Genomic DNA, 11,619 nt, shown 5'->3' on the forward strand with positions numbered 1-11,619 from the left:
CTGAGAATTTATCCTGTGCCAGTTTTAAGACCAGTAGTGGTCCTCATTCAAATGGACTTGTTGACATCTGAAATAGAAGGTTAGACATTGCTTTGACACAATAGGAGGAGGGAAGACTAGTGAATGATGAAACAGCAAATAAATCTGGGCTGGGACAAGCCTGTTGAAACAAATCATTGCCTAGAAATACACTAACAGAATATGCTGGAAATACACAGTGGGTTGTTCAGTATCTGTAAAGAGAAAAGACAGGTTATTGAGACATCATTTATGTAACTCTTCTTCAAACTTATGAGCTCTGATGGTAACACACCTGAAACATTAATGTCTTTTTGCAAATGCTGACTGATTTCTAGCATTTTCTGTTTTTATTCCCAGCATTTGTAATTTATTTTCTTGTTAGATTTTTTCTAGTCGTCATGTTTAAAATTTAAGAAGTGTCATAAATGCCATTAACTTATCTTCGATATTCCCAAATCTCACTGAGTTTTATTTACAATGTTCCTCATGTAATTCCATTAATTTCATCACAGATAAGTGACTCATCCATATGTTGCTAATTAGGACTCTATTGTAAGCTGATCAAATTTGTTTTTGTTACCGATGCACAGTGGCGAATTATAAATAAGTGACAATTGTCAAGAAGCAATTTCATTTTCCATCTGTAGGATTGTTAAGTGATAACTGTTTAGATGTATGGATGGTAATCTAGGAACTATTGCCATCTTTTCTGGTGCTGTGACAACTGGTATTAAAAACTGTTGACCTTGTCTGGTTCAATTATTTCCAGGTTTATTAACAGAATTACTAAATGCGAAGGAAGTAGATACAGGAGCTTATGTTGAGCAGGACTTTGAATGACGCCATCAAGAGATTTCTCGAGAAGGAAACATATTTGAGTTGGAGTTTTGGGGCCCAATTTCTATGTTGGAATGTGCACGGAGCTTATTGACCAGTAATTATGTTAGTTTTCTGATGAGATGTATTGATCTCCTTTACTCTAGAGTGTATATCTATAGGTCTAGATTTACCCTCCAATCCATGAGGCGGTACATTAAATCAGGTTGTAGCAGAAAAAAGATCATGGGGTTGATTTTAACTGTCCTTGCCAGGAGGGAACCTGTCGGCCACATGTTTTACACCCCGTACGATTTTCCTGATTATGCGGGGTGTAAAATGGACTGACCCACTGCTGCCTGTTTTATACCTGGCAGCAGTGGGTCTGTTCATTTTACACCCCTGGATGAGGAGCATAACTATGCTACGTTCCTGTAGACGGTCTCATTCAAGCGGTTTGTAGAAATTCCGGTGGATCTGCACTCTCCGTACGCTGAGTTCAGAGTTTGTTGCGAAGCAAATGCATAAGAATTACTGTCGCATAGATTGTATAAGCATCAAGCAGCAGGAGGCTGACACAGCCACCAGGACCTCTGGTGACGAGGAGTACAATCTGCGGATACATGATGGACAAGCTACCTGCAGCTGCACTTCCTGGCTTGAGTATTCACTCACTTGCAAACATGCAGTTGTAGTCTAGAGGCATTTGGGTTACTCTCTGGAGAGACTTTCCCAAACAGTTGTTGGTGATATCCACACGTAACCAGTCACCAGTGCTGGTGTTATAACTGAAGCCTGTCCATGCCCCCTCACCAGACCAGTGCTGAGAAGTACCGAATTGCTTCTGCTGCGTGCCATCACCTGCGGTTCATCCTGACCGGCAGTGGAATGGAACTGTTCAAACAGAGGATGGAATGGCTTTGGGAAAAGTGCCAGCAAGGAGTAGACCCTGAGATGGAAAGTTCCAAAGTTACTGCTGACCAAAGCAACTCGATGAGCTTTGTTGAAGTGCCTGTTGAGGATGATGGAACTGCCATTGCTGACTCTGCCCTGCCCCCATTCTAAGTCATGACAAGGTTGTCACCTCCACCTCGCTATCCGTGGGTGACAATGCTCCTAACACCTGACCACAATGTGTTTGCAGCTGGCGCTGTTAACTCCAGCAATCTATGCCCGAGTACCACTCTGCTTGGCATGCCCGAGCAGCCATGGCAGCAGCAGTCTGTCGCATGGACTGATTCTCATGCTGGGCCAGCTGAGGCAGACGGCTGAGGCTTCTGTACGATCCCTGGACCCCTCAACACATTTAACCTCACTGCACTCGAGTTAATTGTGCCTTCAGACACTTTTAAGGGTTGTCGATTTTTCGTTTGTTGAGCAATAAGGCCTTCTGAGGGGGTCCAAAGCCTTGGGACAATTCAATAAGGAAAATCGATGAAAACTAAATGCCGTTGTAGCTTTTATCACATGAGGGACCTTCCAAGACACGAACCAGGTGGCATGTGGGCACTGACGGTCTTGGTTGTTTCACCTTTGTTGCTGCTCTCCCGGTGTGACTCCAAACGCATATACTGTACATGCGTGCTGTGCTCACGCTTAACATGCATACAGGTGTATCTTTTCTGATTGCTGATCACTGATGCACAGTGGATGGTTGCTCTGAATTGCTTGGAACGGGTCTATTTGTACCAAATGTAAGCTAATCTATGTCACAAAGCCAGTGCATGTGTCACGTGGTCAAGACTAATTGTTGCAGCATTTCATTCTGCTACGGTATCATGGCTGACAATGGTCTTCTGGAGTGCTGTTTGATTGCCTTTGGGAGTTGGGGAGGAATTTCCCAATAGTTTTTCCACAAATTGGCCAGTAACTTTTCCCTTGCCGGGGAGTGAGAACGGTACCTGCAGTTGATAACTGGTGCTTGAGGTTACATTGACTGGTGGGCGCATTGGTTAGTGATGTGACTGACCATTCTTTCTTGCCCTTTGCAGCAATTGTACAAGTGAGCTGCGGTATGAGTGACTGGGTGTCTAAGCTGAGCACCTGGCTTTGACTTGGGTTGCAATCTGTCACCCCAGTGCACTCCCAATGTCTTCAGCCTTCTCTCAAGCAAGATGTTCAGTGTGCAATCGATCACCCGCTGTGGTGCTGAAGATTGTGTGGCTGGGTTTTGTCCATGGTGCCCAGTTGGGAATGTTTCGAGCCCTGCACTAACACCTGGTAAATGCAGTGCCACAGAATGCGACTTCTTGTAACATGGATTCCTGTATCAAAACCAAGTCTTGAATTCACTGTCCTTTTGGTGAACCCTGTTCCAAGACAATGCTAGGAAATAATGTAATACCAAGTTTAGTTTTTTTGTCAATTCTGTATCTGTTAAATTCATGAAAGTCAAGCTATACCGATTTGTTTCTCATGAGTCTTGTTTCTCCTAAGTCTTGTATCAATAAATTCCATGAAATTCTTCTATTTCCAGGATACTGTACTGGTAAATTCCATGTAATTCATGCTATGCCAGTTATCTGCATTGTGAATCCTGCATCAATACAATCTTTAAATTTGAGCCTGTATCGCCTTTCAGTTTGTCACTGGTGCATTGACTCGAGTCTGCAGATTGGTGGTGTGAATGCTGAAAGCCCACAATGTGACAGGCCACACCACCATAACATGAATTCACCGCTCCATTCCCACTTGGACCTCACCGTCCTTGGCCTCTTGCATTGTTCCACGGAAGCTCAACGTAAACTCGAGGAACAGCACCTCATCTTCTGATTAGGCACTTTGCAGCCTTCCGGACTCAATATCGAGTTCAACAATTTCAGATCATAACCTCGGCCCCTATTACATTTTTACTTACATGTATATATTTTTTCCACCCCTTTGTTTTGGATCTTCCCTTCCCCCCCCCTTTCCTTTTTTTCCTCTCTCCCACACGGCAGCTGTCTCTCATCCTGCCAGTACACTTCACACCTAATCTTGCCGTCTTTTGTCTCCACTGTCCTATTACCATCTCGTCTGGTTTTGAATACCTCTTAATGTCTCTTTTACTTCTTTTGTTCTATCGCAGTCCTGCCTTCGATCTATTTTATTTCCTTTCCAGTTTGAAAAAGGGTTAGACCCGAAACGTCACTCTAATTTCTCTCCACGGATGTTGCCTGGCCTGCTGAGTTTTTCCAGCATTTTCTGTTGTTATTCCACCATAACATGAGCCTAAGCACATGAACATCCCATCTCCCTTTCTCTTCCTTTTAAAGTAGTGCCCTGAAAATATGGGGTCTTTAGGCAGTGCAGACAGTTTCTGGAACTGCCTAGGTGGAAAGCACACCTGTCCTTAGTGAACCTAAGTCTTCTTCTTAGGCAGTCCCTCGGAACCGAGGATGACTTGCTTCCACATTAAAAATGAGCTCGCATGTGACTGATTAGTCCAATGCGGGACCTACAGTCTCTGTCACAGGTGGGGCAGACGGTGGTTGAAGGGGCGGGTGGGTGGGGTGCTTGGGTTGACGTGCGCTCCTTGCGCTGCCTGCGCTTGGCATCAGTGGACGGCACCCTTCTCTTCTACTTATCTGCTACTTTACTCGCATGCCTATCCTCTACCTGCTCGGATGTCATATTGCAGCATACACAGTTAACCATGAGCAGAATAAACAGCCCTTGAGCTGGGTGTAGGGATAATCCTCCTCACTGGCGGGTTTAGAGTTTATGGCAAGAACACATGCTCTGAGTTAAGGGTGTGAGGAGAAATGGCTGCAGCACCACACATGAACTTGCAGTGCCCAGTTATGGGGTCACATATTTGAAGGGGTCCACAGAAATTGCTTAGTTGGCTCGGTGTGAAGGGCTTTCAGAGTCTAAGCAAGGTGGGAGACCACTCAGAGGCCTCGGAGTGCTGGTTTGTGGGAGTTTTTACAGATTCTGTTGATTGAGTGCAAATGCTGAGTTGAGCAAAATTAATTTTTGACTGGAAATGTCATGTCAAGGATAACTTCTGGATTTTTATTTCTCTCTGCTTTGCTGGATTTTCCATGCTTCCCTCTTCCTATTGTAAGATCTTAATGATCTCTGAGTTCTTGGACAAGACACCAATAGACAGCAGCCAGTATGTTTGAGCAATAAATCAAGATTTATTAAGCATACAGCGCAATGTACTTGATATTAGGTGATAGTTTTAATGAATAGCTCGCAACCCTTGGTCTCTGGAACCTCTCGGACACAGATGACGTCATCTTAAGTCTGTTCCTTTGTCCTCGCAGTACGTCTGTGTAAACTTGTTCTTTGGGTTTCGAGGTTTTAACCCTTTTCTTATCAAAAGTTGGTTTGGCCAGTGTCCATATATGGGCCTAGAAATTCAGTGGGCTACGCCACCCGTTAGCGCCCTAAGAGGGCGCTTAGTGGGTTGTACGCCACTGGCCACGCCTCCCGCTAAATTTAGCGGGACACTAATGGCGGCGCTAGCTTTTAGCGCTGCGCCGCTACCGATGACGTCATCGGTGTGCGCAGTGCCACTCTACTGCACCGATCGCGAAATTTAGTAGCGCCCCCTGCTTTTACGCCGGTCGCAATTTGCGACCGGTTCAGGGGGGCCTACCCGTGGCGGTAGAGGCGCTGAGGTGCGGGGTGGCCATTTTTTTGCTGGCCGCCTGCCAGCACCTCTACGCGCCGCCGTCCCCGGCCTCCTGAGCCCCCCACCCAAGAGCCCAACACTTCTCCTCAGTGCCGGGCTCTTTTGTCGGCACTCGCGCTCCTCGAGCGTGCTGCAGCAGGCCCCTCCCCTTTAAGAAGGGGAGGAAGGCCTGCAGTACCTCAGTGTGCTGTGCCGCAGCGTGTGGCGCTGCGGCATGTTGCGCTGCGAACTTCAGTTGCAGCGCCCTACAAGGGATGCAGGGCGCCTCGAGTAGCGTCGTTCTTCCCTCTGGGGCGCTGAAAGTGAATTTGCGGCGGGCGGCCGCGACTATTTCCGGGGCAGTACTTCTGGCGCCCTGGCGAAGCTGGCGCCCCATTTTTAGGCCATGGTCTTTAACAAAATCACCTTTTTTAATTGGTTCTAATGATCAAAATACCATTGTCACTCAGACTAAGGTAGCATCGGCGTCGGCGGGAAACTCGAGCGGCAGAGCAAGGCTATAAAGGCCCCAGAGACCAGGTAAGGCCTTACAGCGTCGGCGGGAAACTCGAGCGGCAGAGCGGGGCTATAAAAGGCCCCAGAGACCAGGTAAGGCCTCACAGCGTTGGCGGGAAACTCGAGCGGCAGAGCGGAGCTATAAAAGGCCCCAGAGACCAGGTAAGGCCTCACAGCACCGGCGGGAATCTCGAGCGGCAGAGCGGGGCTATAAAAGGCCCCAGAGACCAGGTAAGCCTCACAGCGTCGGCGGGAATCTCGAGCGGCAGAGCGGGGCTATAAAAGGCCCCAGAAACCAGGTAAGGCCTCACAGCGTCGGCGGGAAACTCGAGCGGCAGAGCAGGGCTATAAAAGGCCCCAGAAACCAGATAAGGCCTCACAGCGTCGGCGGGAATCTCGAGCGGCAGAGCGGGGCTATAGAAGGCCCCAGAGACCAGATAAGGCCTCACAGCATCGGCGGGAATCTCGAGCGGCAGAGCGGGGCTATAAAAGGCCCCAGAGACCAGGTAAGGCCTCACAGCATCGGCGGGAAACTCGAGCGGCAGAGCAGGGCTATAAAAGGCCCCAGAGACCAGGTAAGGCCTCACAGCATCGGTGGGAAACTTGAGCGGCAGAGCGGGGCTATAAAAGGCCCCAGAGACCAGGTAAGGCCTCACAGCGTCGGCGGGAATCTCGAGCGGCAGAGCGGGGCTATAAAAGGCCCCAGAGACCAGGTAAGGCCTCACAGCGTCGGCGGGAATCTCGAGCGGCAGAGCAGGGCTATAAAAGGCCCCAGAGACCAGGTAAGGCCTCACCAGTCTCTGAACTCGGAACTCGGAGGGAAGGAGAGAGGTAAAAAGTAATCCAAGTGTGACGTCACCAGAAAGCGGGTAAGTGATTGGTTGGTAAGTATTTCTCTTTTTTAAGCTTAAACTCTGTGGTTTATAGTTTCTAAGGTGCGATATTCATCATCTAGAATCGGGGCAGAGGGTATTTAAAAATAATATTAATAAATTTAATTAATTACATAGAATGGGAGATCAGGTGATGTGTTGCTGCTGCAATATGTGGGAGCTGGTGGACACCATTGATGCTCACGGTGATCACATTTGCAGTAAGTGTTGGCTGCAGGATGGTGTGACTAGAAGTGAGGCAGGTATGGGGATCCAGGAGGTACTGTTGGAGGAGCCGCAGCCCTTGCTCTTGTCCAACAGGTTTGAGGCTCTTACTCCCTGTGAGGATGGGAACAGGGACTGCGGGGAGGATGAGCAACCTGGCCACAGCACCGTGGAGCGGGGGGCCATTCAAGTGGGGGGAGTTAAAAGAAATGTTGTAGTGGTAGGGGATAGTATCATTAGGGGGATAGATAGAGCTCTTTGCAGCCGAGAGCGAGAGTCCCGAAGGCTGTGTTGCCTGCCCGGTGCCAGGGTTAAGGACATCTCCTCTGGGCTGGAGAGAAACTTGGAATGGGAGGGGGAGGATCCAATTGTCATGGTCCATGTTGGTACCAACGACATAGATAGCACAAGGAAGGAGGTTCTGCTGAGGGAGTTTGAGCAGCTAGGGGCCAAATTAAAAAGCGGAACCACAAGGGTAATAATCTCTGGATTACTACCTGAGCCACGTGCAAATTTGGCTAGGACAAATAAAATTAGATAGTTAAATGCGTGGTTCAAAGGCTGGTGTGGGAGAAATGGGTTTTACTTCCTGGGACACTGGCATCAGTACTGGGACAGGAGAGAGCTGTTCCGTTGGGACGGACTTCACTTGGCCAGTGCTGGGACGAGAATCCTAGCGAATCGAATAACTAGGGCTGTAGAGAGGGCTTTAAACTAATTAGTGGGGGGGAGGTTTTAAGAGAGCGAAAAATAAAAATGACAGCGGAGAAGGCAACAGAGCAAGGTAGCAGTGGGGGAATTAAAAACCAGAGCGTGTCAGGAAGGGACAGAATGTATAATGATAAAGGTAAAGTAGTAAAAGGGGTAAAAGCAGGAATAAATTGTCAGAAAACATATTTGAAAGTTCTTTATCTGAATGCACACAGCATTCGTAACAAAATTGACGAGTTGACGGTGCAAATAACTACACATGGGTATGATCTGGTGGCCATTATGGAAACATGGCTGCAAGATAATTATGACTGGGAACTAAACATACAAGGGTATTTGATAAAAATAGGGAGGAATTGCTTCAGTTGTACAAGGTATTGGTGAGACCGCACCTGGAATACTGCGTACAGTTTTGGTGTCCATACTTAAGAAAGGACATACTTGCTCTCGAGTCAGTACAAAGAAGGTTCACTCAGTTAATCCCGGGGATGAGGGGATGGACATATGAGGAGAGGTTGAGTAGATTGGGACTCTACTCATTGGAGTTCAGAAGAATGAGAGGCGATCTTATTGAAACATATAAGATTGTGAAGGGGTTGGATCGGGTGGATGCAGGGAAGATGTTCCCGATGATGGGTGAAACTAGAACTAGGGGGCATAGTCTTAGAATAAGGGGCTGCTCTTTCAAAACTGAGATGAGGAGGAACTACTTCACTCAGAGGGTGGTAGGTCCATGGAATATGCTGCCCCAAAAAGCTGTAGAAGCTACATCATTACATAAATTTAAAACAGAAATAGACAGTTTCCTGGAATTAAGGGTTACGGGGAGCGGGCAGCAATTTGGACATGAGTCTAGGTTCGGATCGGTAATGGCCCTGTGGGTAGCGGAGCGGGCCCAGGGGCCGTGTAGCCTGATCCTGCTCCTATTTCATGTGTCTAATTCTGTTAGATTCAGGAGATGGTTCTGTGATAGTGGATTGGCGGTTAGGATCAGATCAGCCATGATCTTATTGAATGGCGGAGCAGGCTCGAGGGGCCGATTGGCCTACTCCTGCTCCTATTTCTTATGTTCTTATGACAATTAGGAAGGACAGACAGGAAGGAAAGGGAGGTGGGGTTGCTATGTTAATCAAGGATGGAATCACTGCAATAGTCAGAAATGATATTGGGTCAAAGGATCAGGATAGTGAAACAGTTTGGGTGGAGATAAGGAATAATAAGGGGAAAAAGTCACTAGTGAGCATAGTCTATAGGCCTCCTAACAGTTGTAACTCTGTTGGTCGGAGTATAAATCAGGAAATAGTTGGGGCTTGTAATAAGGGAACAGCTATAATCATGGGGGATTTTAACTTTCATATTGACTGGACTAATCAAATTGGGCATGGCAGCATTGAGGAAGAGTTCATAGAGTGTATTAGGGACGGGTTCCTTGAGCAGTATGTAACTGAACCAACCAGGGGACAGGCAATCTTAGATCTGGTCCTGTGTAATGAGACAGGATTAATAAAAAATGTCCTAGTAAAGGATCCCCTTGGAATGAGTGACCATAATATGGTTGAATTCCAAATTCAGTTTGAGGGTGAGAGAGTTGGATCTCAAACCAGCGTACTAAGCTTAAATAAAGGAGACTATGAAGGTATGAGAGTAGAATTGACTAAAGTGGACTGGGAAAACAGATTAAAGTGTAAGACGGTACAAGAGCAGTGGTCTACGTTCAAGGAGATATTTCATATCTTTCAAGATAAATATATTCCACTGAGGAAAAAGGGGAGTAAAAGAAAAGACAGCCATCCGTGGCTTAGTAAAGTACTGAAAACAAGGGCATATAAATTAGCCAAATCTAGTGGGAGGATAGAAGATTGGGAAGCATTTAAAAGCCAGCAAACAATAACTAAAAGATTAATTAAGAAAGGGAAGATAGATTATGAAAGTAAACTAGCATTAAATATAAAAACAGATAGCAAGAGTTTCGACAGCTATATAAGAAGAAAAAGGGTGGCTAAAATGAATGTTGGTCCCTTAGAGGATGGGACCGGGAAACTAGTGGTGGGGAACATGGAGATGGCAAAGACGCTGAACAAATATTTTGTATCAGTCTTTACAGTAGAGGACACTAAAAATATCCCAACACTGGACAAACAGGAAACAATGGGGGGGGGAGGAGCTAAACACGATTAAAATCACTAAGGAGATGGTACTCAGTAAAATAATGGGACTTAAGGCGGATAAATCCCCCGCACCTGATGGCCTACATCCTAGGGTCTTGAGAGAAGTGGCGGTAGGGATTGTGGATGCATTGGTGATCATTTTCCAGAACTCCCTGGACTCAGGAAAGGTCCCGGCAGATTGGAAAACTGCTAATGTAACACTCTTATTTAAGAAGGGAAGTAGACAAAAAGCTGGAAACTATAGACCAGTTAGCCTAACATCTGTGGTTGGCAAAATGTTGGAGTCCATTATTAAGGAAACAGTAACAGAGCATTTGGATAAACATAATTTAATAGGACAGAGTCAGCATGGTTTTATGAAGGGGAAGTCATGTTTGACAAATTTGCTCGAATTCTTTGAGGATGTAACATACAGGGTGGATAAAGGGGAACCAGTGGATGTAGTGTATTTGGACTTCCAAAAGGCATTTGACAAGGTTCCACACAAAAGATTACTGATCAAGATAAAAAATCACGAGATTGGGGGTAATATACTGGCATGGGTGGAAGATTGGCTATCTAACAGAAAACAAAGAGTTGGGATAAATGGTTCGTTCTCGGGCTGGCAATCAGTAACTAGTGGTGTTCCACAGGGGTCAGTGCTGGGACCCCAACTCTTTACAATCTATATTAACGATTTGGAGGAAGGGACCGAGTGCAACATATCCAAGTTTGCCGACGATACAAAAATGGGAGGGAAAGCAGTGAGTGAGGAGGACATAAAAAACCTGCAAAAGGACATAGACAGGCTAAGTGAGTGGGCAGAGATTTGGCAGATGCAATATAATGTTGGAAAGTGTGAGGTTATGCACTTTGGCAGAAAAAATCAAAGAGCAAGTTATTATCTAAATGGAGAGAAACTACAAAGTGCTACAGTACAAAGGGATCTGGGGGTCCTGGTGCATGAAACACAAAAAGTTAGTATGCAGGTGCAGCAGGTGATCAGGAAGGCCAATGGAATCTTGACTTTTATTGCAAGTGGGATGGAGTATAAAAACAGGGAAGTCTTGCTGCAGTTATACAGGGTATTGGTGAGGCCACACCTGGATTACTGCGTGCAGTTTTGGTTTCCATATTTAAGAAAAGATATACTTGCTCTCGAGGCCGTTCAGAGAAGGTTCACTCGGTTGATTCCAGAGATGAGGGGGTTGATGTATGAGGAAAGGTTGAGTAGGTTGGGACTCTACTCATTGGAGTTCAGAAGAATGAGAGGCGATCTTATCGAAACATATAAGGTTGTGAGGGGGCTTGATCAGGTGGATGTGGTGAGGATGTTTCCACTGATGGGTGAGACTAGAACTAGGGGGCATAATCTTAGAATAAGGGGCTGCCCTTTCAAAACTGAGATGAGGAGAAACTTCTTCACTCAAGAGGGTAGTAAATCTATGGAATTTGCTACCCCAGAGAGCTGTGGAAGCTGCAACATTAAATAAATTTAAAATGGAGATAGACATTTTCCGAACAGATAAGGGAATTAGGGGTTACGGGGAGAGGGCAGGGAAGTGGATGTGAGTCTAGATTCAGATCAGCCATGATCCTATTGAATGGCGGAGCAGGCCCGAGGGGCCGTATGGCCTACTCCTGCTCCTATTTCTTATGTTCTTATGTTCTTATGCATCCCGCCTTTCTAGTATTTTTCCACCAACTT

Source organism: Somniosus microcephalus, chromosome 18 (assembly GCF_052327205.1).
Source record: "Somniosus microcephalus isolate GS21.2 chromosome 18, FLI_Smic_1.0, whole genome shotgun sequence".
NCBI classification, from domain to species: domain Eukaryota; kingdom Metazoa; phylum Chordata; class Chondrichthyes; order Squaliformes; family Somniosidae; genus Somniosus; species Somniosus microcephalus.